Source organism: Bubalus kerabau, chromosome 12 (assembly GCF_029407905.1).
Source record: "Bubalus kerabau isolate K-KA32 ecotype Philippines breed swamp buffalo chromosome 12, PCC_UOA_SB_1v2, whole genome shotgun sequence".
NCBI classification, from domain to species: domain Eukaryota; kingdom Metazoa; phylum Chordata; class Mammalia; order Artiodactyla; family Bovidae; genus Bubalus; species Bubalus kerabau.
The window spans coordinates 69,176,324-69,201,284 of record NC_073635.1 but is presented as its reverse complement, the minus strand read 5'-3'; the positions used below and the strand labels follow the sequence as shown (position 1 = coordinate 69,201,284).

The 24,961-nt window shown below is 39.9% G+C and overlaps 1 protein-coding gene and 2 long non-coding RNA genes across 3 annotated transcripts in view; 2 read left to right on the top strand and 1 right to left on the bottom strand.

The window, feature by feature from the left end:
* The window catches only part of GPC6 (glypican 6), a 1,245,321-nt gene that overhangs the window by 167,393 nt on the left and 1,052,967 nt on the right, over positions 1 to 24,961 (bottom strand). The gene's annotated exons all lie outside the window — the stretch shown is intronic.
* On the top strand, positions 2,641 to 9,980 carry LOC129624624 (uncharacterized). Its single transcript, XR_008701075.1, has 3 exons — positions 2,641 to 2,720; positions 5,703 to 5,770; positions 9,842 to 9,980. It is a non-coding gene; the product is annotated as an uncharacterized LOC129624624 (long non-coding RNA).
* Positions 14,298 to 24,961, top strand: part of LOC129624625 (uncharacterized) — a 41,427-nt gene continuing 30,763 nt past the window's right edge. The window contains exon 1 of the long non-coding RNA XR_008701076.1: positions 14,298 to 14,463. This is a non-coding gene — a long non-coding RNA (uncharacterized LOC129624625). The remainder of the gene's footprint in view (positions 14,464 to 24,961) is intronic.

The following is a 24,961-nucleotide window of genomic DNA, read 5'->3' as shown; positions in this document are numbered from 1 at the left end:
GGGTTCAATCCCTGGGTCTGGAAGAGCCCCTGGAGGAGGGATGGCAACCCACTCCAGTATTCCTGCCTGGAGAATTTTATGGACAGAGGAGCCTGGCAGGCTATATATAGGCCATAGCGTCGCAGAGAGTTGGACAAGACTGAAGTCACTTAGCACGCATACACTCTACCACACAAGCCAATCAGTGCTTCTCACACATAGAAATGAGTGTTTGTAGGCTTATCAAAGGTTCTCTGAGGAGTATTTTAGAGCCTCAGTGAGGCAAGTTAGCTCATTGAGGATGCAGGCATCTGGCCACAAACCAAGTAGCGTTCTGCTTCCTTTGAGAATGCTCATGGAATGGATATTTGGAAAAGTCCCATTGAACTGTGAGAGAGGCTTGCAAAGAGATTTAGAAAACTTCTTCATTGGCTCCTTCTGCCTGACTTGAGTGTTCAAAATGGTCTTGAAAACTCAGAACTACTGAAGTGTGTGCCTTGCAGCTCACTCTTTGAGCTCCAGTTCAACACTGTTCTCAGAAGTTGTGCCCAGCTCTCTTTAGGATTTGTCATGCAGCTTTTTTAAATTTTTAATTTATTTTTAATTGGAGGATAATTGATTTACAATGTTGTGTAGGTTTCATACAGCAACATGAATCAGCCACAAGTCCACATATATCCCCTTTCTCTTAAATCTCCCTCCCAACACACCCCCATCCCACCCCTCTAGGTTGTCACAGAGCACCAGGCTGAACTCCCTCTGTTACACACATTAGCTTGCTATTTCACATATGGTAGTGTATATATTTCTATGCTACTCTCTCAATTTATCCCACCTCTCCTTCCCCAGCTGTGTCCACAAGTCTGTTCATGACATCTGCGTCTCTATTCCTGCCCTGCAAATAGGTTCATCAGTACCATTTTTCTAGATACCATATATATGTCATGCAGCCTTTTAAAAATTCTTATTGTGGTTAAACAATATTTTTTAGGTATATAGAGCAGGGTTGGTAACCGTATATACACTGTTGTACAGCAAATCTCTAGAACTTTCTCATCTTTCATGAGTGAATCTCTCTATCCACTGAAAAACTCCTCCTCCAGCCCCAGCCCTTGGCAATTATCAATCTACTTTCTGTGTCTAGAAGTGTGACTACATCAAATACCTTGGGTAAGTGAAATTATCCAATATTTGTCTTTCTGAATAGCTTATTTCACTTGGCATAATGTCCTTAAAACTCATCCATGTTGTAGTATATGAAAGGATTTCCATTTTTTTCCCAGAGGTATGTTGCCCTTCAAAACATATATATTTTGTCCACACAATTTAAGTATTTCTAGTGTCTGTAGTTGATGATCTCTTTATTTTCTGGGAAGGAGAGAAACTTCCCTGAAAATTTTGAATAAAGGAGTTACTCTCCTAGGTCAATGTCCGAGTTTGGATCCCATGGTTTGTGAGATAAGACTTAAGAGGTTTATGACTAATGAGAACCTATTGTATAGCACAGAAAACGCTACTCAGTGATCTGTGGTGACCTAAATGGGAAGGAAATCCAGAAAAGAGGGGCTACATGTATACGTATAGCTGATTATACTTTGCTGTAGCGTAGAAATTAACATAACTTGGTAAAGCAACTGTACTCCAATAAAAATTAAAAAAAAAACAATACTTGGGTCACATTAATGTGTTATCACTTGTACCTCTAAGAAAGTAACAAAAATAATGTAAAAAAAAAAAAAACAACAAAAAACAAATAGAAGATACAATCTCTTCTCCCTCAATTTCAACATATTTTCAGTGACAGAGACAAATTTTTGGCTTCAGTGTTATATGAAGTAGTCATCTCCATACATATCATCACCTGTGGTAGTATATGATTCCATGAAAATTTTGTGTCAATTAATACCCTAGTATTAATATTCTAGTGCTACTGTACTAGAGACAGTAAAAATACAGAGTTTAGCAGTAAAAATGGAATTTTACTGTGTTTACCCATATATCCTCACCCCTTTCCCACAGAAGCTTCAGAAAGATAAATGGCATGGTTTTTGGAGTAAGTTTGAAATTCTGCCTCTACCACTTACTACCACAATTTGGTGCTTGACCCAACTACTCTTTTAGCCAAAACTTGGCTTTCAACCACCTCTCTGAGACTCAGTTTCCTCATTGGTAAAATTTTTTTTAATTAATTTTGTAGTGGAGCGTAATGCTTTACAATGTTGGCTAGCTTCTGTTGCGCAGCAGACTGAATCAGCTGTATGTATATGCATATCTGGGCTTCCAATGTGGCACAGGGGTAAAGAACCCACCTGACAACGTGGGAGAGGCAAAAGACTCAAGAGTTTGATCCCTGGATTGGGATGATCCCCTGGAGGGGGAAATGGAGAGCCATTTCAGTATTCTTGCCTGGAGAAAGGGCAGAGGAGCCTGGCGGGCTACCGTCCATGGGGTCACAAATTGTCAGACATCACTGAGTGACTGAACACACACATCCCATCTCTCTAGCTTTCATTGGTAAAATTAATGTCACATGTGTTTCACGAGGCAGTAGAGAGATGAAAGGTGATTAATTCAGTGATGGGTCACACTCTTGATCCAGCACGGTTCCTGTCACAAATAAGTGCTTTATAAATAACCACTGGACCCTGACCCTCTCTTATACTTGGAAAGCTAGTGCTTTCGACTCTCACTGAAATATCTACAGAGCCTCAAAGACCTGTCCTCTGCTCAAGGAAATACTGGTATACAAGAGGTTGAACATACAAAAGAGATAAATTAGGAGTTGACTATTTGCTTTACAAAATGAGTCTTTGATTGACAGCAAGATTAATGATTTCTGGTTTTCCAGCATCTCCTGGGACTGTTTGTAAACTATTGCTCTTGAGTTTTACACAATTCTCTCCTGAAATGATTCTCTTTACAGGGCAAGTTCCTCTGATACTCATAAATAGGACTTGATTTCTCATATTTTTGTTTCCTTACAGGTTTTTAAGATGACAGTGACTGGGTACCTTATAGTATGTATTTATTTATGTCTCACAGAGCTTTGAAAGGAAATACAAATTAGGCCAGCCTGACCTCCCATGCAAGTCATTTCCATATACGCTGGTCCCACTAGAAACAAGAAAAATGTAAAACCTTGAGCTACTGTAAACTCCTGCAGGATTTAAAATGCGGTATTTGTTGTTGACCAGTTGCTGAGTCGTGTCCGACTCTTTGTGACCCCATGGACTACAGCATGCCAGGCTTCTCTTTCCTCCACTATCTCCTGGAGTCTGCTCAAGTTCTTTTTACCTAGACCATAATTAAATCTGGTTACACATGGTGGTGCTTGACTCAACTATTTTTTGGCCTAAAACTCTAACAAGCAGCCAGTCAGTGGAGTCCTTTCTATTTTTTCCAAAGCTCTCAACTTGGCCCCAAGTCAGGCATCCGAGACACATAAAAACACATGGATGTCCTTTCAGCCTCCTGTTTCCGAGGTTTCTGGAGCAGGTGATCATTAATGCCAATTTATAGGCCATTACAGAATTTTAAAAAATGTGTTGTGGTTGAATAAAAACCATAAGCTTTTCACACTTGCTTTTTAATTACCAAATATGTTTTTTTAAAAGGAAAGTTACAGATTTAGCCACACTGGTTCTAGAAAAGGTATGAGCTAAACATTCTTTGACAAAAACAAAACAAAACAAAACTCCCCAAAGAGGGTGATTTCTTTGGCAAAAATGTAGATTTCCTGTATTTAAAAAAAGTTGTATAAGGATCTAAAATAAGCATGTTTCAGAGAAGGGTCTGTTGTTCAGAGTTCTGTCAATGCCAGGGTGTTGGGGGCAGACGCCCATGAAAGCTCTGGATGGTGTGTTGGGTGTGTGTGCATGTGTGTGATACTGCTGCTGGAAACTTCTCTCCTGGTCCATTCCCCTCCCACTGCCCCAAATTTACTTAGACTGAAAGGAAGCAAAGAGCTTGCAGTACTATTAGTTCCTGTTTAAATTTAAAGTGAGGACTAAGCTAAACATGGCTTTATGAAAGGCATATTTTTAGGAATGAATGGGTTAGTCATTAGACCATGAGCAGTGGATTTTCAACAGGCCATGGCTACATCTTGCTAAAGAAATAGATCTGCCATGGAGATCTTTGCTTTCTGAGAGAATACATTTTTTTGAGGGGGGGGGGGGGAAATGGGAGGTGCTGTTTTAAATAATTCTGTCTTCTGGACAGCTAACATTTCTCTTGCCTCACTGTCACAACATGGCCAGTTCTTCTAGTTTACAACAGACACACACAGTTGCAATTTGGCCCTTTGTGATTTTTCTTATATAGTTTCTTGAGATCAGCAAGGAAGATTGTGAAATATTTGTTTTTTTAATGATTAAAACAGAGGGCTGGTTATGGAAGTAGCAAAGGCAGATATGTTTCTTCATGTGAATAGTCAGATTATTTTGTCCCTCTTTTGCTTTATTAAATAAAATGTACTATTTCCTCTGACATTTATTTTTCTGACCCCAATATTAGCAAAAACTGAGCATAGGACAAGATCACTGTGCTTAGCTTGCACTTTTCATGATAAGAAAAGCATTTGCTGAGATCCCTTTCAGGCCGAAAATGTTTCACTCCATCTATTTGCATTTTTAATAACAGTAAAATAAGCAAGCCCTCTGATAACAGAGTTTAGCATTAATTTTTAATAATCTCATGCCTTTAATGTTGCCCTTTGTATCTGGGCAGGGGAAAGCCCTTTATACAGAAAATTAATTAGAAAATAAAATTTATTTCTGATGCTTTCTTTATTCTTGGGGTCTACCAGGGAGTCAGGGAAGCAGGCTGGCCAACATTTTCTGAACGTGCTTCTTCAGAAATAGTGCCACCAAGGCCAGCAGCCAAGATAATAGTTTAAAATTTTCTGCTTAGTGATATTCCCTCTTTCTGCATGGTTGGATTCTTCTAGGCTCCAGAGTAGTGAGCTATCTCTATAGCCTTTATGATTGAGTACCATCAGCCCATGGGTCCTTGGAATTGTCTGTTGGGTCCATGTAAAGACTTGAATACAGCAATATTTATCATTCACTCACCCATTCATCATAGTAATGAAAATTTATTGGACATCCACTGCACACCAAACCCTGTGCAGGGCACTGGGGAAGAGCAGTGATCAATTCAACCATGGTCTAAACTGTGTAGCCGTGGGGACACAGCTAGGCTTCTACCAGTTCTCTGTCAGGGACCTCTGTGAAGCCTGATGTGCTGGGAAATGTTTAGAAGAATCTCCATGCAGCCCATCCCCTCATGCCTGACCTGTTCCGGCCTCAAATTCCGCACCTGAAATACTACCTACCTCGTTGCATTTTTATGAGGATTCAATGAGAAAGACTTATTGTAATGCCTGACACAAAGTGCAGTCATGCACGGTGACTATCCTTATGCTTATTTCAATAATGGTTACAGTTCAAAAAGTAACAACTCTCATTTATTTTCTGCTATGCATTTATATGAGAGGCTCTCTGTTAGGCCACTTTCCCAGGTGGTGCTAGTGGTAAAGAACCTGCCAATGCAGATGTAAGAGACGTGGGTTCGATTCCCGGGTTGGGAAGATCCCCTAGAGAGGGCAATGGCAGTCTCCTCCAGTATTCTTGCCTGGAGGATCCCATGGACAGAGGAGCCTCGGGGTGGGGTGGGGCGGGGTGGGAGGTGACTGAGCGGCTAACACTTTCACTTTCACGCAGTCTTGAAGACCTTCCCTGCAACGGTCAATTTCGGGTGTGCTGCGGTGAAGAGTTACGCTGCTTTCTCTGTGAGTTACTGTCGTCTTTTCATTCATATATTTTAACCTGGATTATCGAAGCATTCTTTTTATCTCTACTTTTCACATGGCGGTGCAATTGCGAGGTTGCTTTGGGTCTGACTGGCTGGAGTCAATGAAGCTAACCTTTTAACTTTGTGTTCTTGAGCTGGGGGAAGATGATCCAACTGCAAATGTTTTCATGCACCACCCGACCCTAACCTAAATACTTGCCCAGCCACACTTTCATGGCTGGCAATTTTGCTGAAGTGGAGTTTATAATTAAAATCCTCCTTGGCTCTTATAGTTTCTCTCCTATTCAAGCTACATGTTTCAAGTGGTTATTATGCCTTTACGCAGCAACTGTAAAACGGAAATTAAAAAATTAAGGGTTGGATGCCAAAACTGAAACAAACACCAATAAATATTCTCATGATATCCCTACATGAAATACCCTTTGATAACCAGACCTTCCAGGGTTTTTGCTTGTGTGTTGGAAAATAAGTACTTACAGATTCAGCTTACACCTGATACAATTATTCCCCATCCTGCTTTTCTGAGATCATAAAAATAACAAGTTTATTCCACCAAAGGCAAATAATACTTAGAGACAATTAGGAAAAGTTAATGAAAGGAGTAATTAAATGTATGTTAAATAACAATATATCAAACACAATTGTGTTTAGAATGAATATTGTCTCACGAACAGAGTTGTGACTGATGTCAGCACGAAATCTCGATTCTGCTACATTCTTATCCAACTGCCAAAATATTTTTCCCTTGTAGGGTTGCAAAATAAAGTATATTCCGGTTCCCACCAGATTTGATAGTGTTTCACATTACCATATTTAGACTTCAGCATTCCAACAATACAGCCGGGAAATAATTCTTAAAATGCATCTCATACTTAGCACATTAAACCTAAGTAATCCCCACAGCCAGCATTTATATCTGCCTGGTTACTCCTCCCAAACTTGTTAACAGCATTTTGAAAAATCCCATTTTAAACTCATCTGTCTAGTTTTTTTTTTAACCAAAGAGAGTATATATGTGTTGGAAGGGATGTCGCCACTTGGGGATGAGGTGGCTTTGGGCCATCAATCTTTTCAGGATTGGAGAATATTCTTTAGGCCTGTGTGTGTGTGTGTGTATGGTGAAAATAGAAGCTCTTCACTTTCTAGGGTGTTTCACCCTGGTATCCCAGTTGCACCTCTTTGGAAGCACTCTACACCCCTCCTGCCTAATTTTAGTCTGTCATTTTAGCTAGAGATGAAACAAGTTTTCTTATAAAGACAATCATTTCTAGAAATAATAGTTTCTCAGACAATCCTCATCCCCCAACCATGAAAAACATTTTCTGCTCTGTGAGGTTTCAATATTTCTTGACACAATTAATGAAACAATATCAAACACACTTATTAGTTAAGGGTGAAATATATATTAATAATACATGTCTAATGTGATGTTGGAGAAGACTCTTGAGAGTCCCTTGGACTGCAAGGAGATCCAACCAGTCCATTCTAAAGGAGATCAGTCCTGGGTGTTCTTTGGAAGGACTGATGCCAAAGCTGAAACTCCAATACTTTGGCCACCTCATGCGAAGAGTTGACTCATTGGAAAGGACTCTGATGCTGGGAGGGATTGGGGGCAGGAGGAGAAGGGGACGACAGAGGATGAGATGGCTGGATGGCATCACTGACTCGATGGATGTGAGTCTGAGTGAACTCCTGGAGTTGGTGATGGACAGGGAGGCCTGGTGTGTTGCGATTCATGGGGTCGCAAAGAGTCAGACATGACTGAGCGACTGAACTGAACTGAACTGAATGTTACAAAAGAACATAAAGCAGGCTGAGCGCTGAAGAATTGATGACTTTCAAATTGTGGGGCTGGAGAAGACTCTTAAGACTCCCTTGGACTGCAAGGAGATCAAACCAGTCAATTCTAAAGGAAATCAACCCTGAATATTCATTGAAAGGACTGATTCTGAAGCTGCAATACTTTGGCCACTGGATGCGAAGAGCCAACTCATTGGAAAAGACCCTGATGCTGGGAAAGATTGAAGGTAGGAGGAGAATGGGCCACAGAGGATGAGATGGTTGAATGGCATTACTGACTCAGTGGACATGAGTTTGAACAAGCTCTGGGAGATGGTGAAGGACAGTGAAGCCTGGTGTGCTGCAGTCCATGGGGTCTCAGAGTCAGACACGACTGAGCAACTGAACAACAAATGGCACAAAATCATATGTGACCTCATAATTTTTCACAGCAATATATGAAACACAAAATGGACAATGCTCTCATTTCTGGAAGGAAAATCTGTTCCTAAAGGTTTATACTAAATGTAAGTGAGCAGCAGTGAGAATAGAATTGTCTTCTCCTTGATTTTGGATTCCACTTTTCTGTTAATGCCGCTGAAGCTGGCATTGGCACTTTTGGCAACCTTGTGCCATAGAAGAGTCCACAAGTCAAAGAAAACTCCTGTCTCCTAAGTCTCTTTTCACCTCTCCTTCAAGCTATTGGGTTGGCCAAAAAGCTCATTTGGGTTTTTCCATAAGATGATACAGAAAAACCCGATGAACTTTTTGGCCAATTCAATAAATTCCATTCATTTCCCCCTTCAGGTACTTCTTGGATTGTGGTTCTTGTCTCTCTGTGTTTGGGTGACAGATGAACTAAGAGTGAAGCAATGCTTATCAACTCCAGAACAGAGCTTTTAGTTGCTGGTGCAAGAGCCCTTTTGTTTTTCTTTTATCTTTGCAATTGGCCAAGTCAAGATAAGGGGGAAGACCCTTGGCCTGAGATCTAGAGTAAGAGCTAGGGAGGTAAGCCAGAACCAGTATGGAATAATCGTGTAGTCTGAGAAATAGACCTTTATTATGAGAAGCCACCAAGAATTTTGGCTTGATCATTTCTGCTGCATCCCTCAGCCTATCCAGACTGATGAAATGATACAGTAATTTTTAAGAGGAAAAACATCACATCATAGATTGTGTGACACAAATTTTACATGCTTCCCTGGCTATTACTATAATTATTTCCTTAACTCATTAACCTAGGGCCCCAGTAGTCCCTATAGCAACTCTGCGCAATTTGGAACACATTTCAACATCAGGGTATATGTCACAGAGATCAGAGTGTGATCTGGGTTTCAGCCCATGAGCTATCTTGGTTTGTCACTTTGTGTAAGGGTCCTTTTAATTTGAGCTAGGCAGTGGCATATTTGGTTCCAATTCCTTTTTATTTTTCTTTCATATGAAGCAAGGATTATAATGCTAACAATCTTCTTTTCACTGCCTTTGAAACCATTGATTTTTTTTTTTTAACATTCGCAGGACTTACGTAGGAACTTTCTGTTTGCAAAGACTTTCTCACAAAATGGTAATAATTATAATTATGCTTAAGTGACAAAGTAGATATGAGCATCATTGAGATAATGTATGCAAATAACACACTTCGTCAACTATAGAATCCTCTACACAGTGAGTGAGTCATTTGCATTTCCACTGATTAGAATCTTTGGAGGTGTGCTCAGCTGATCAGTTGTGTCCGACTCTGTACAACCCCGTGGACTGTAGCCTGCCAGGCTCCTTTGTCCATGGGATTTTCCAGGCAAGAATGCTGGAGTAGGTTGCCGTTTCCTCCTCCAAGGGATCTTCCTCACTCAGGGATCGAACCTGTGTCTCCTGAATTATAGATGGGAAGTTGTGTTTCTAAGAGGTACAGTAACTCGCTCAGAACACTCAGCGTGTCGTAAAGCCAGGCTTTGGCCCATGTCTTTAGATTCCAGTTCCATTTCATCTTAGATTTTACCACATGGGATGGAGAAAAGCTGGTATCTCAGCAAATAAGTTGATTTAGAAATCATGGATGTACACTCCTTTAGGCTTTCAACTTCTTCAGTACCCTTTGCAGTGTTAAACATATCATCCTTGCTGATATATTTCTTATTTTTCTCAATGGAGAAATTTACAGGGGAAATGATCTCCTTCAGAGCAAGGGCTTAATTCCAGAAGGCTCATGGTGTAGATAAAGCCATCACAAAATGGGAGGAGACTGACACTGTGCATTTGTTTATTTCTCTAGACCCAAGTGCGAACTCCATCACTGGGATGAGGATACTGAGAGCCCTCAGCACCTCTTTGTGCCCCACAATTTGCATCTTCATTTCAGAATCTGACTCTCACAAAATACAAATTATTTATGTATATAAACTTGCTCTAAGCTAAATCAATTTAAATAAATATTTTATGAACTTGCTTTAGTGGGCACTGTGTTGTTTTTTCTTTGTCACGAAGGTGAAAATCTATTGGTTCCAAGCCCAAACGGTGGTGGCGTGGCATCACGTTTGAATGAGTTTGTCGTGGTTGTGGTGATGAAACATGGTTTTGTGGGAAACTGTAATCAAAATGACAACAGTCTACCATACAAAAGAGAACACTATCATCTCACAAGAACATGTGGCATGTCAGGGGTGAGTAGTAGCAGAATTGGACACTGGAAACACAAATCCAGTTGCCTCTTGTTATTTGCAGGAGTTATGGTCTATAGGGTCATTGAGATGGAATTAATGAATATTGAACAAGGCATTGGTCTTATGGGACATTGGTTCCTGTGAGCCTCTGGTCAGCCAATCAATACATAGCCTCTATTATGTATGTGTGTTCTATTTAAAGACATATATTTATTTCATTAACATTGGACTCAAGGCCAACTGTAACTTCCTAGTACAGCACATTGTAGCCTTCCTATGCTTAGGAACACTACACAGCACTTCAGCCCTGAGCTTGGGGGCCATGTCAAGCAGCAACATTACCAAAGAAAAACACAAAGATAGGGAAAATGTGGCACTAGGTAGATTGAAAAAGGATGCTTATTTACAGTAGGGGCTGAAACAAGAAGGCAGAGGGTTATTTTGTTGGGAGCATGCATGTGGGGTGACTCAAATTTTTTCAGCTTTGCATATGCCTGCAAATGACTGCAAAGCTCTATGAATATTGCTTTTGAGATTACAAATAAATTTTACTGAGCAGATAAATTTGCAAATACAGTGCTCTCCCTCCCCTTATCTGAGGGAAATACATCCTAAGACCCCTCAGTGGATGCCTGAAACCTTGAAGAGCACAAGCACTTATGATAAAGTTTCATTTATAAATTAGGTACAGTAACAGAATATCTCCATTTTAAGCATAACTAGTCTTGCACTTTAGGGCCATAATTAAGCAAAACAAAGATGACTTGAACACAAGTCATATCACTGATAATCCAGATGGCTACTAAGTGATGGGACAGAGGACTAAACTAGACTGGATAATGGTGGCTGACACTAGGCAGAGGGATGACTCATGTTCTGAGTGGGACAGCAGGACATTTCATCCTGTTACTCAAATCGAGCTTCCCTGGTCTCTCAGAGGGTAAAGTGTCTGCCTGCAGTGCAGGAGACCCGGGTTTGATCCCTGGGTCGGGAAGATCCCCTGGAGGAAGAAATGGCAACCCACTCCAGTACTCTTGCCTGTAAAATCCCATGGGTGGAGGAGCCTGATGCAGGCTACAGTCCATGGCGTCGCAGAGTCGGACATGACTGAGCAACTTCACTTTCACTCAAAACGACTGTGTGATATAAAATGTATAGATTACTTCTGGAATTTTCAATTTAATATTTTTGGATAGTGATTGACCACAGGCAACTGAATCCATGGAAATCAAAAGCATGGATAAAGGGGCAGGGATGACTGCATGAAATTCGTGAATAATGAGGATCAATTGTATCAGGTTTTGAATCCTGGCTCTGATACATCTTAACTTGGCCAAGTTACCCAAGTTTTAGGAGCCTTAGTTTTCTCATGTATAAAATTCTTTTGTTTTTTAGAGCAGTGGAAGATTATGTAATAATGGGTATAAGGCATACAGTACATAGTAGAAGTTTAATAAATTACAGCTGAATATTATTATCATGAATCTACATAGGAAGTAGAAAACATCTTGGCAAAATAGAAAAAGAATGCCAGAAAAACCTGGTCAAAGCCATGTTCTATCACTTAATAGCCATATGACCTTGGGTAAGTTAATGTTTGTGAGACTCAATTTTCTGCTCTGTAAAATAAGCACAATAACATTAAATTCATAGTTAAGTCTAAGTGTGTGGTTGTTTGTGTATATCAAATTGGAAAAGTGAGTGCCCTGACATATATCAATAATTACGTCAAGAAAAGTCAGTTTCACTCTCCATATCCCTATGCTATTTTATTATCAAGTAAATTTTTTACCCAACTGACGTGGGTATTTATAATTTTTAAACAAAAGAAAGTATCCTTCAAATCTGTTTGATGGTTATATAACATTAATAAATAAAGAATCAAAGGCAGTGAGGTATTCATAGGCACACGCATACATATACCAGCATCTTCTTTCCCTTCATGTAAAAAGAAAGAAACTTTGTATAGTTTTGTAGTAATTTTTAAAAGTAGGATTTGGAAATTACAGTGTAAAAGAGAAAAAGAGACTCTGACTCTTATTCTTTGAAACTTTTCCAAATCTACTTCATTTTAAGGGTTTCCTAGTGTCCTTGGCAAAAGACAGTTCACTTGTTCAGATCAGATCAGATCAGTCCTTCAATCGTGTCCGACTCTTTGTGACCCCATGAATTGCAGCACACCAGGCCTCCCTGTCCATCACCAACTCCCGGAGTTCACCCAGACTCACGTCCATCGAGTCAGTGATGCCATCTAGCCATCTCATCCTCTGTCGTCCCCTTCTCCTCCTGCCCCCAATCCCTCCCAGCATCACAGTCTTTTCCAATGAGTCAACTCTTCCCATGAGGTGGCCAAAGTATTGGAGTTTCAGCTTTAGCATCATTCCTTCCAAAGAAATCCCAGGGCTGATCTCCTTCAGAATGGACTGGTTGGATCTCCTTGCAGTCCAAGGGACTCTCAAGAGGCTTCTCCAACACCACAGTTCAAAAGCATCAATTCTTTGGCACTCAGCCTTCTTCACAGTCCAACTCTCACATCCATACATGACCACAGGAAAAACCATAGCCTTGACTAGACAAACCTTTGTTGGCAAAGTAATGTCTCTGCTTTTCAATATGCCATCTAGGTTGGTTATAACTTTCCTTCCAAGGAGTAAGCATCTTTTAATTTCATGGCTGCAGTCACCATCTGTAGTGATTTTGGAGCCCAGAAAAATAAAGTCTGACACTGTTTCCACTGTTTCCCCATCTATTTCCCATGAAGTGGTGGGACCGGATGCCATGATCTTCATTTTCTGAATGTTGAGCTTTAAGCCAACTTTTTCACTCTCCACTTTCACCTTCATCAAGAGGCTTTTGAGTTCCTCTTCACTTTCTGCCATAAGGGTGGTGTCATCTGCATATCTGAGGTTATTGAGATTTCTCCCGGCAATCTTGATTCCAGTTTGTGTTTCTTCCAGTCCAGCGTTTCTCATAATGTACTCTGCATATAAGTTAAATAAACAGGGTGACAATATACAGCCTTGACGAACTCCTTTTCCTATTTGGAACCAGTCTGTTGTTCCATGTCCAGTTCTAACTGTTGCTTCCTGACCTGCATACAAATTTCTCAAGAGGCAGATCAGGTGGTCTGGTATTTCCATCTCTTTCAGAATTTTCCACAGTTTATTGTGATCCACACAGTCAAAGGCTTTGGCATAGTCAATAAAGCAGAAATAGATGTTTTTCTGGAACTCTCTTGCTTTTTTAATGATCCAGCGGATGTTGTCAATTTGATCTATGGTTCCTCTGCCTTTTCTAAAACCAGCTTGAATATCAGGAAGTTCACGGTTCACATATTGCTGAAGCCTGTCTTGGAGAATTTTGAGCATTACTTTACTAGCGTATGAGATGAGTGCAATTGTGCAGTAGTTTGAGCATTCTTTGGCATTGCCTTTCTTTGGGATTGGAATGAAAACTGACCTTTTCCGCTTGTTAGGTTATCTTAAATTCCGATAGATGCAGAAGCATTCACCTGGGTTAAACAAAGAGTCAATGACAATAGCTGAGATGGTGAGGCACTGTAGATATGATGATGAGGTTAGAATACAGCTGAGCACAGGTTGGGAGGGGAGTGGATTACTGATTAATTGTAAGATGTATTAGGACATATGAAAGTGAAAGTGAAGTAGCTCAGTCGTGTCCAGTTCTTTGTGACCGCATGGACTGTAGCCTACCAGGCTCCTCCCTCCATGGGATTCTCTAGACAAGAATACTAGAGTGGGTTGCCATTTTCTTCTCCAGGGGATCTTCTCAACCCAGGGATCGGACCTGGTTCTCGCATTGCAGGCAGATGCTTTAACCTCTGAGCCACCAGGGAATAGCAGGAGAATTAAGACATAAGTGAAAATGAAGGACTGATAAAAATGCCCTATTTGAAACTTTTCTCTATTAGATATTTCTAGATTTTAATTCATAATCTAATTATATAATATCTGTTTAATACACAGGTCCAGGCACAGATAAGACATTCATCTGAAATAGCCCTGACTCTCCATTAGATATTCCTGGAAGAGGGTGACCAGAGGACTGTTCTCTCAGTACTGAGGATAAGCCTGATCTTGTGTTAATGACCTAGGTCAGGAAGAATGAAGAACAAAAAGTCCACTGTCTGTCTGAGAAGTTAAACACACTTAAAGTAGTGGCCAGATTCTCATTCTCCAATGAGTCTTTAGTGACATGTTCACCAGAGATAAAGGTAAGAAAATCCTTCCATGGGTCTACTTCTTGAATCTTTACTGCATAAAGGGTCTCATCTGGAGCTTCCTCCCGTATATTTCAGGTTAGAGATCTCTTAGCTTGTACCTACAACCCCAAACCTCTATAACAAGCATAGACCAGACCAGATCATCTTTTATCATTCACCTGATTTTGAAAAGAGCACTGATCTGAAATGTGAATGAAGCTTTGATTTATAAGAACAGTGACAAGTCTACAAGAACTTTATTTGTTCATCAATATTCATGAGTATGACTGAGACTTAACATCCCCATTTTGTTTGTAACAAAAACTCAGATATGGAGAGATTAAGTGATTACAATTGGGTAGAAAAGCAACATTGAGAAAACAAACAAACCCTGTCCCTAGATAAAGAAAACACGTGGTCAAGAACTAGAGAGTTCTCAACTTCAATTTTGATTGCTTTTGATTCAATAGGCTGTGCTGTTAGTACCAAATAAAAATTAATGATATTCAATGGCTGTTTAAATAATGAAAATGAACAAGTTTTTAATCATACCCTTGACTATTACCCATTTCAAACATGCCTTCAAGTATCATTTTAGAAACTTTGCCATTGTTAATCACAATATCTTGGTAAGTATTGTTAGTTTCTGTTAAAAACCTTCATTTTTTCCCCCAGAAAAATAAACTAAAAATTTAACAATCTGCTTTGCAGAACTTTTCAGTGAATGCAAACAGGGGTTCAGAGTAAAACATATGGGATTCAAACATGATCTCGTCATGATCACATGATCCTGTCATGTGAAATTAGTTTAAAAGTAAACCTAAAATGTGATCACTCTGCTGTGTGGACATCTGAGTATGCTAACCATTAATCTCAGATAATGCTTTTTACATTTCAGGTCTAACCACTGTTAAGTGATTTCTAATTTAAATGTCAGTTTCCATGAAAAATAACTTGACTCAGAGATACTTTTTGTTCCCTTATGGTTTCAAGAAGGTAAATTTTAATAATTTTAGTGAGAGAAGTTTTATTAGTTTTATTGGCTTATTAGTTCCATTAGAAGACCGACATATTGCTTATTTTAAAATGATTGCTTGACTTCCGGGAAAACATTCAGGAGTCAGTCCCTGTATAAAGTCAAGAACATTTGAGTGGTGAATATTATATGATCCCACTCACCAGCTTAAGTCATTCAGCTATTTCTGGGTATATTTAATAAGTCTTTTAAAAACAAGACATTTCCATAGGGCTCACACTGAAAAATGTCTATGAAATGGTGGAGGCCAGATAATACATTTTTTAGGAAAAATTTTAGGCTAAGGTCATCTTGTCTTTGTATGATATAAAAATTTGAGTCCTAACCAAACACTCAAATAAATTTCCTGTAAGAGTCTGTTATAGGGGCTAAACAGTGTTCATGTCCCTTCTTCCCAATTCATATTTTGAAATCCTAACCTCAGTATCTCAGAATGTAATCTTATTTGTAAATAGGGTCTTCCAGATGTACTTGGTTAAAATGAGGTCATACTAGAGCAGGAAGATCCCCTAATCCAATATGACTGGTGTCCCTATGAATGGGGGAGCTTTGGATATGATATGTATACAGGATGTCATCATGTGAAGATGATGTGAAGATTTAAGTTGTCAAAAGCCAAGGAACTATCAGAAACTAACACAGAAGTTTAACAATTTTCCCTAACACCTCCGGAAAGAGCATAACACCTCCATCACCTTGCCTTGAACCTCCAGCCTCCAGAATTGTGAGAGACTAAATTTCTGTTGTGCAAGTTGTTGAAGCCTCTCCCAGTTAGTGATAACTTATTATGGCAGATCTAGCAAAACTAACATAGAATGTTTTTGGAAATTGTTTCTCTCCTTTGCTGTCTATATCAATGCTGAAGTGGATTGGCCTTCCATGAACAGGAACTTAATTTCAAACCTTAAACTTCCTCAAAAGAAAGGTAATCTTTCCCTCTTCAGATCTGGTCTCTAAATCCGTGTCCCTCCCTCCAGCAAGTACTGCAGAATATCTGAATAAGCTGAACTTTTAGAGATGGAGGGTGATGGTCTTCATAAAGTTTGACTGAAAAGGAGTTGAAATATAAGAACGTGCCCTGTGTCCAGGAAGAGATGATATCCTGAGACTAGTTCAGGACTGGTCTTCATTCATCTCCGGAATAGTACAAGGAATCCATCTGACTGTCAGTGTGATGAACACTCTCCTTCCTACGGCTTCGACTTGCCAGTAATAGATCTAACTGTATAGAACACTGGCTTGGTGAGTTTTACATTTATCCAGGCATTCCTTGGGGATATTATGAGTTTGGTTCCAGACCACCACAACAGAGTGAATATCACAATAAAGTGAGTCACATCAATTTTTTTGTTTTCCAGAGCTTATAAAAATTATGCCCACATATTAAGTGTATGCTAGCATGATGTTTAAAAAACAGTTTATGCACCTTAATGGAAAGACACTTTATTGCTTAAAAAATGCTAACCACCATCTGAGTAGTAGTGAGTTGCCATCTTTTTGCTGCTGGAGGGTCTTGCCTTGATGTTGATGGCTGCTGACTGATCAAGGTGGTGGTTGCTGAAGGTGGGATGGTTGCAGCAATTTCTTAAAATCAGACAAATGGGCAAACAATGAGGTTTGCTGCATTGACAGACTCTTCCTTTCATGAACGATTTCTCTGTTTGATAGCATTTTACCCACAGGACAACTTCTTTCAAATTGGAGTCAGTTCTCCCAAGCATCGACCCTGCTTTAGGGGCTATGTTTATGTAATACGCTATATCCTTTGCTGTCATCGTTACAATGTTCACAGCATCTTCACCAGGAGTAAACTCCATCTCAAGAAATTCTGTTCTTTGTTCGTCTTTCTTTTTCATAAGAAGCAAATCCTCACCTGAAAAAGTTTTATCATGTGATTGCAGCAATTCAGTCACATCTTCAGGCTCCACTTCTAATTCTAGTTCTTTTGCTATTTCTACTACATCTTCAGTTATTTCCTCTGTTGAAGTTCTGAACCTCAGAAAGTCATCCATGAAGGTTGGAATCAACATCTTCCAATCTCCTGTTAATGTTGATATTTTTACCTTTTCTCATGAATCATGAATGTTCTTAATGACATCTGGAATGATGAAACTTTTCCAGATAATTCTTAATTGAGTTTGCCCAGATCCATCAGAGAAACCACTGTCTCTATGGTAGCTCTAGCCTTGTGAAATGTAGTTCTTAAATGATGAGTTAAAAATCTAAGTTACTTCTTGATCCATGGGCTTCAGAATGGGTGTTGTCTTAGCAGGCATGAAAATAACTGATTTTCTTGTACTCTCATCAGTCCATGGTGTAGCAAAGAGTCAGACACGACTTAGCAACTGAACAATAATGACAACAACTCTCTACCAGAGCTCCTGGGTGACCAGGTGCATTGTCAATGAGCAGTAATATTTTGAAAGGGACTTTTTTTCCCCTGAGAAATAGCTCTTGACAATGAGCTTAAAATACTCAGTAAACCATGTTGTAAACAGGTATGCTGTCACTCAGGGTTTGTTGTTCCATTTATACAGCACAGGCAGAGTACACTTATCTTAATTCTTAAGGGCTTTAGAGTTTTCATAATAATAATTAAGCATTGGCCTCAACTTGAAGTCACCAGCTGCATTAACCCAACAAGAGAGGCAGCCTGTCCTGTGAAATTTTGAAGCCAGACCTTGACTCCTCCTCTCTAGCTATGAATGTCTTAGATGGCATCTTCTTTCAATATAAGGCTGTTTTATTATCTATAATGAAAACCTGTGATTTAGTGTAGTCCCCTTCATTAATTATCTTCGCTACACCTCCTGGATAACTTGCTGTAGCTTTTACATCAGCAGTTGCTGTTTCACCTTGTACTTTCATAGGGACGGTCTCTTTCCTTAAACCTCATGAATCAACCTCTGATGGCTTCAAACATTTCTTATTCAGCCTTCTCACCTCTCTCAGCATTCACAGACTTGAAGAGAGTCAGCGCTTTGCTCTGGATTAGGCTTGGGCTTAAGGGAATGTTGTGGCTGGTTTGATCTGTCCAGATCAGTCAAACTTTCTCCATATCAGCAATATGATGGTTTGGCTTTTTTTTATCATTCACTGGGGTAGACTGTTAATTTCCTTTAAGAACTTTTCCTTTGCATCCACAGCTTGACTAACAGTTTGGCAGGAGAGGTCTAGATTTCAGCCTATCTAAGCTTTCAACACTCCTTCCTCTCTAAGCTTAATCATTTCTAGCTTTTGATTTAAGGTGAGAAATGGGCAACTCTTCATCTCATGTGAACACCTGCAGTTTGTGAGGCTATTAATTGGTCTAATTTCAATATTGTTGTATTTCAGGAAATGGGGAAGCCCAAGGAGAAAGAGACATTGGGCAATGGCTGGTCAGGGGAGTCATCAGAACACACATTTATAAATTAAGTTTGTTGTGTTATAAGGGTATGGTTCATGGCACTACAAGACAATTTCAACAATAACATCAAAGAACACTGATCAGAGATCATCAAGACAACTACAAAAATAATGCAAAAGTTTGATATATTGCAAGAATTACCAAAAGGTAACACAGAGACACAAAGTGAGCAAATGCTGTTGGAAAAATGTCACTGATAGATGTGACTGATACATGCCACAAACCTTCAATCTGTAAACAAACAAACAAACAAACAAACACAGTGTCTGAGAAGCACAATGAATCAAAGCAAAATAAAATGAGGTATGCCTCATTTATTAGAAATTATATTCTAATTTAGAAATTATATTTTATACTCTCATATCAAGTAAATTATATTTTATATTCTCATTTCAAGTAAAAGGCAGTGTCCGTGAAGAAGGTTCAAGGGGACTGGTATAGAAGGAAAACCTGTGGTCCCCCAGGTGATGGTATTAGGAAGTAGAGTCTTTGGGAGGTGATTAGGTCATGCCCTGGAGCCCTTATGAAAGGGATTATTGTCCTTTTAAGAGAGCTCTCGGAGAAGGCAATGGCACCCCACTCCAGTACTCTTGCCTGGAAAATCCCATGGATGGAGGAGCCTGGTAGGCTGCAGTCCGTGGGGTTGCTAAGAGTCGGACACGACTGAGCAACTTCACTTTGACATTTCACTTTCATGCATTGGAGAAGGAAATGGCAACCCATTCCAGTATTCTTGCCTGGAGAATCCCAGGGACGGGGGAGCCTGGTGGGCTGCCGTCTATGGGGTCGCATAGAGTCGGACACGACTGAAGTGACTTAGCAGCAGCAGCAGCAGCAGCAAGAGAGCTCTCTATCTAGGCCATTTTGACATGTAGGGACATAATAGAAGTTACCGAGGAAGCAGAGGAGGGATTGTCACCAGACATCGAATCTGCTAGCACCTTGATCTTGGGCTTCCCGGACTTGCAGAAGGATGAGTAATACATTTCTGCTGTTCACGAGCCACCCAGTCTATGGTATTTTGTTATAGCAGTTAAATTTAATCAGGCAGGGACCCATACCTTTCTAAAGGTCATGTGGTCAAGAGTCTGGAGTGACTGGTCCAGAGGCCACTTAACCTCTTGCTACCCTTGCAGGGGCGACAGAGGACAGAATTAGCACTGAGAACCTAGGGTGTGCCTAGACCCGGGACAGGCCCCTGGTAGTTGCTAGGTCCTTCACAGCAATCTGTGTGTGTATGTGTGCATGAGCAGCCATTCAGTCATGTCTGACTCTATATGACCCCGTGAACTGTGGCCTGCCAGGCTCCTCTGGCCATGGGATTGTCCCAGCGAGAACTCTGGAGTACGTTGCCATTTCCTCCATGAGGGGATTTTCCCCAAACAGGGATTAAACCCACGTATCCTGCATTGGTAGGCTGATTCCGTACCGTTTGAGCCACCCGCAAAGCTTATAGCAATCTACCTCCCTTTTATAAATAAAGAAACAGTGGCTCAAGCTTAAATAACTAGTAAACGTCTCTGAAGCCCAAGCTTTTACTCCTTCAACAAGGCCCCTATAGTCTACGGCTTATGGTGTGCTACTATTATTACTGTCCCTGTTGTTGTCACTCCACTGTCCCCAAATTAAAGTAGGGAAGTGTTTCTGACTCATGGTAGCATATATGAATCAATTCAGGCTGCTGCTAAGTCGCTTCAGTCGTGTCCGACTCTGTGCGACCCCAGAGACGGCAGCCCACCAGGCTCCCCCGTCCCTGGGATTCTCCAGGCAAGAACCCTGGAGTGGGTTGCCATTGCCTTCTCCAATGCATGAAAGTGGAAAGGGAAAGTGAAGTTGCTCAGCCGTGTCCGACTCTTAGCGACCCCATGGACTGCAGCCTACCAGGCTCCTCCGTCCGTGCGATTCTCCAGGCAAGAGTACTGGAGTGGGGTGCCACAATTCAGGCTAGGGGGCTACTTAACTTCTCTACTTTGTGTTTATGATCACATATTTTATAAATTAAGAATATTTCATAAATTAAGAATTTATACAATACTATAAAGTAGTATTTCTCCCAGTGTCTTCCAGAATGATCACCTGCATCAGAATAAGCTGGAATGGTGGAATCTAAAATATGACACGAATGAACTTGTCTATGAAACAGGAACAGACTCACAGACAGAGAGAACAGACTTGTTGCCAAGAGGGGGATGGGGAAGGGATGGATTAGGTGTTTGGGATTAGCAAATGCAAGCTATTGTACGTTAGATGGATAAGCAACATGGTCCTATTGTATAGCACGAGGAACGATATTCAATATCCTGTGATAAACCATGATGGAAAGAATGTGAAAAAGAATATATATATATGCATAACTGAACATGTATGAGTGAATATAACACAACACTGTAAATCATTGTAAATCAACTATGCTTCAATAAAATTTTAAAAAAGTAAAAAAAGAATAAGCTGGTGTCCTTATGAAAAATACAAAGCCCCAAACTCTATCTACCCCAAACCTACTGAATTGGAAAGGGCAGGAGCTGCCATGGAATCTGCATTTTTAAAGGATAGCCCTGGGTGATTCTTATGCAAATTAAAATTTGAGAGCCCTTGCTGTAAAGGTTGGGGAACCAAAGGTCTCCCAGGAAGATTCTTTGCCTCTGGCATACAGAGTTTCTGAATGTAGAAGTTAGGCAAGGCTTCACTATTACCAAGGACTGTCGCGGGTGCAGCAGCTGAGGTATATGGGAGGGTCACGAAAAGGACACAACTTCTGCAAGGCTCACATCAGAGAAGAAGAGTTCCAAACTTTGTACAAAACAGTTTAACAAGCAGATTTAAGCTCGCTTTAGAGGGGAAAGCCATGGCTGCACTGGGATTCTGTCTTTGTCAAAGAAAATGTTGTCCTGAAGGCCCCAAACAAATTCTGTGCCTTTATCTCTTCTATCTCATCAAAGATTCAGCCCCAAGCAGTTGCTTCACTATCGTTTATCCAAGGTGGACACTGGGTAGTTTGATTTTGATTTGTATGAAGCTAAGGAGCAGAACAAAACCACCCATGTTTTAAATTATCTACTAGCTATGCTGTCTAGTTTAAAATGTTTCACTCCTATTTTCACAGGAGGATAAGAGTGCTGGTAGTCTGAAGGGTTGCTCGATCTTATTAAGCAGCTCAGTTCACTGAAGTCCCACTTCGGAACGAGTAGTTTCTCAATAGCCTCAAATAAGAGGATTCTACATGTACTTCTCTGATTTAATTCAATTCCGAGTCAAAATTCAATACAGAGCTATGATCACATGCTTGTGTGCAAATTACAGAGTGAGAAAGAAATACCATTGTAGATTTAAATAGCACCCATCAGTGAGTGCCTGTCCTTGTGAAGTACTACTATGCTTGGCCCTGGCAAACATCCCCTTTACTCTTCACACAACACCTCAATGTAGGTTTCATTATGCTCACTGTACAGATGAGAAAATGGAGCCCTTTAGAGATTATGCAATTTGTCCTGATTTACACAGTGAGATAATGAGAGCTAGGGTTAGAACCAGCATCTGGGGTGATGCCAACAGTTGGGTTTGTAAACTCTTGTTTTCTTCTTTTTTTAATTTGTCACAGGATATAAACATGGTTTGCTTTGTTTGAGGGGATGAAAATAGTTTTTTAAAAAAATATTGTTAGAGCTTGAATTTTTCTATCGAATGCAGTGTTTAGCAACCTTGAACAGTGATGGGACAGAATAACTAATATGACTGTAGGATATCCTGTAACCCAGCTGCCACTGTGGCTTTAGAGATTGATGGGCTGTTGTCACTCTTTTCCAAGGAAAGATGTACCCTTGGATTCACAGTGAGTGGTGATTAGCATATACAGTCTCATGCATTATCGTCTTTTTACTTCCTCTTTCTACATCCCACCATTTTGAAACGGGGGTAAAGAGACAATGTCTACAAAGCAAAGAGCATCTGACATTTTAATTTCTAACAAATATGCCAAAAGTCATTGACTTAAAGTTCAGAATTGTTGTAAGTTTTAAAAACTTTGAAAATAAGAATATCTCCAAAATGTTGGTACAGATTAGACTAAGGTAAGATGTAATTTTGGCTAACTTGCAACCTATGTTTACAAATATTGGGATCCCAGGCAATATCTCTATTGGTTATTCTGATAGTGAAGGCAATATTCAGTGGAAAATTCCAAGCTTAAGGCATGACTTTACAAAAGATGATGATGGTAGCCCTTACTCTGTGAGAGGTGATGCTAATGCTCATTGTCCAGAGGGTGCACAGGGGCGCTTCATGGTAAGAGTGGAAATCTCCATTACATAGGTGAGAAAACCAAGGCTCAGAGAGTTGAAGAAGTTTGACTAAACTGCACTGAGACCCAGGTCTTCTAATCTCAAATCCAGGCCCTTCAGCTTCTATATAAGTAAGGCTGAGTTTCCTACAGAAACTTGTTAATAAAGTGAATGCCCATCATAATAAACAAAGAATCTTAAATTTCCCTTTTCTTCTCTGCTAAAGTTTGTGCCAGTCTGGGCTAGAGTGGAGTAAAGGCTGATCTTATCATAGCTTACAGACCGAGACTTTTTAAAGTAGGCTTCAGGGTTCTGCCTGCTATGTGTGAATAAGTTAGCTCTGGAGAAGGGCCTGGAAAAGAGAGGGGGTGGAGAGGGAAAGGTCAGCTTTCAAAGGCGAGATGGTTCTGCCTCCTGAGAGCAGAGGGCCTTGAGCACCTCTTGGAAATGTGTCAACTCCTCTGTGTGTCGTATTTAGCCTCAGGATGCTGTTCTCTTATCATTCTGATTTACTTAAAGTCAGGGCAAGTGACAGAACTGGTAAGACTGCTGTCAACTTTTCAAAAATTCATAAAAATAACTGGATATTTATATAGTGCTTTGCAGTATACATGGTACTTTCTTGTATGTACTTCCTGATATAATAAAACACAAGCAAAACAGCAAAAAAACCCCCAAAAAGACTAGAAGTTCATGACAAATTCAAGTCATGTTGCTGAGTTTCCTCCTGTGTAGATGGAGATTAAACAAATAATAATGAGCCATAGTGGCAGAAATTGCATATTCTTACACCAGCGCTTAGGAGAAGTCTAGACTTGAACAGACAAGATCAAAATAAAGAAATTCTTTAACTTGCTTAGAGAGGAATGGGTAGGATGAGGAATAAAGTGCAGGGAATTAGAAAGACAAAACAGTCATTTAAAAAAGTGTTAAGGTATGTTTAGAAGAGACTGACTTTCATTCTGGCTATAGATTCATATCTGACATATGTGTCCTTTTACCAAAGAATAGGAATTGATATTAAAAGTTCACTTCAAAAAATATATTTGAGAAAAACAGTAACAAAAAGTATGATAACACCTCTTAGGTTACTGCATAAATATTGATGGTTGTTTTCTTTTTTTGGCCATGCCATGCAGCTTGCAGGGGATCTTAGTTCCCTAACCAGGGATTGAGCCCATGCCCCCTGGAATGGAAGCACAGAGTCCTAACCACTGAACCATCAGGGAAGCCCCTTTGATGCTTATTTTAAATGTGGCTATCAATGCAGTTAAACCTGCCCCCTTTGCTTTTGACATTTTCTGGCTTCATGTATCTAGATTTAAAAGCAGAATGAAAATAAAATTAGTGTATGAAATATAAAAAACAAAATAGGTGTATATTTGTTCAATAGGAGATGCTTTTCCATTAAAAAAGAGACTAAAATTCTTAAGACCAGATTTTTCTTTCAATACAACCAAATGTAGCAAACTTGAGGGCAAATTTTATAACTCCTTGAATCCATCCATATAAAAATGTCAGGACAAGACATCTGGTTTGCAATAGGTCAATTTAAGCTTAAGCTATTATTCAAATTATAGGGTGACCAAGCACCAAGGCAACAGTGTTTTCTCATTGTATTTTCATTTGTCCCATTTGGATAGCACACATTTATAAAGCATGTAGAAAAAAATACATATAAAAATGATTGTTTTTGGAAAAATCTGCCTGCCAATGGTTATATGAATTGGGAAACCTGACTAGCCAAAGACCATAACAAAATCAAATTCTAGAGTTCATGGAAGCAGA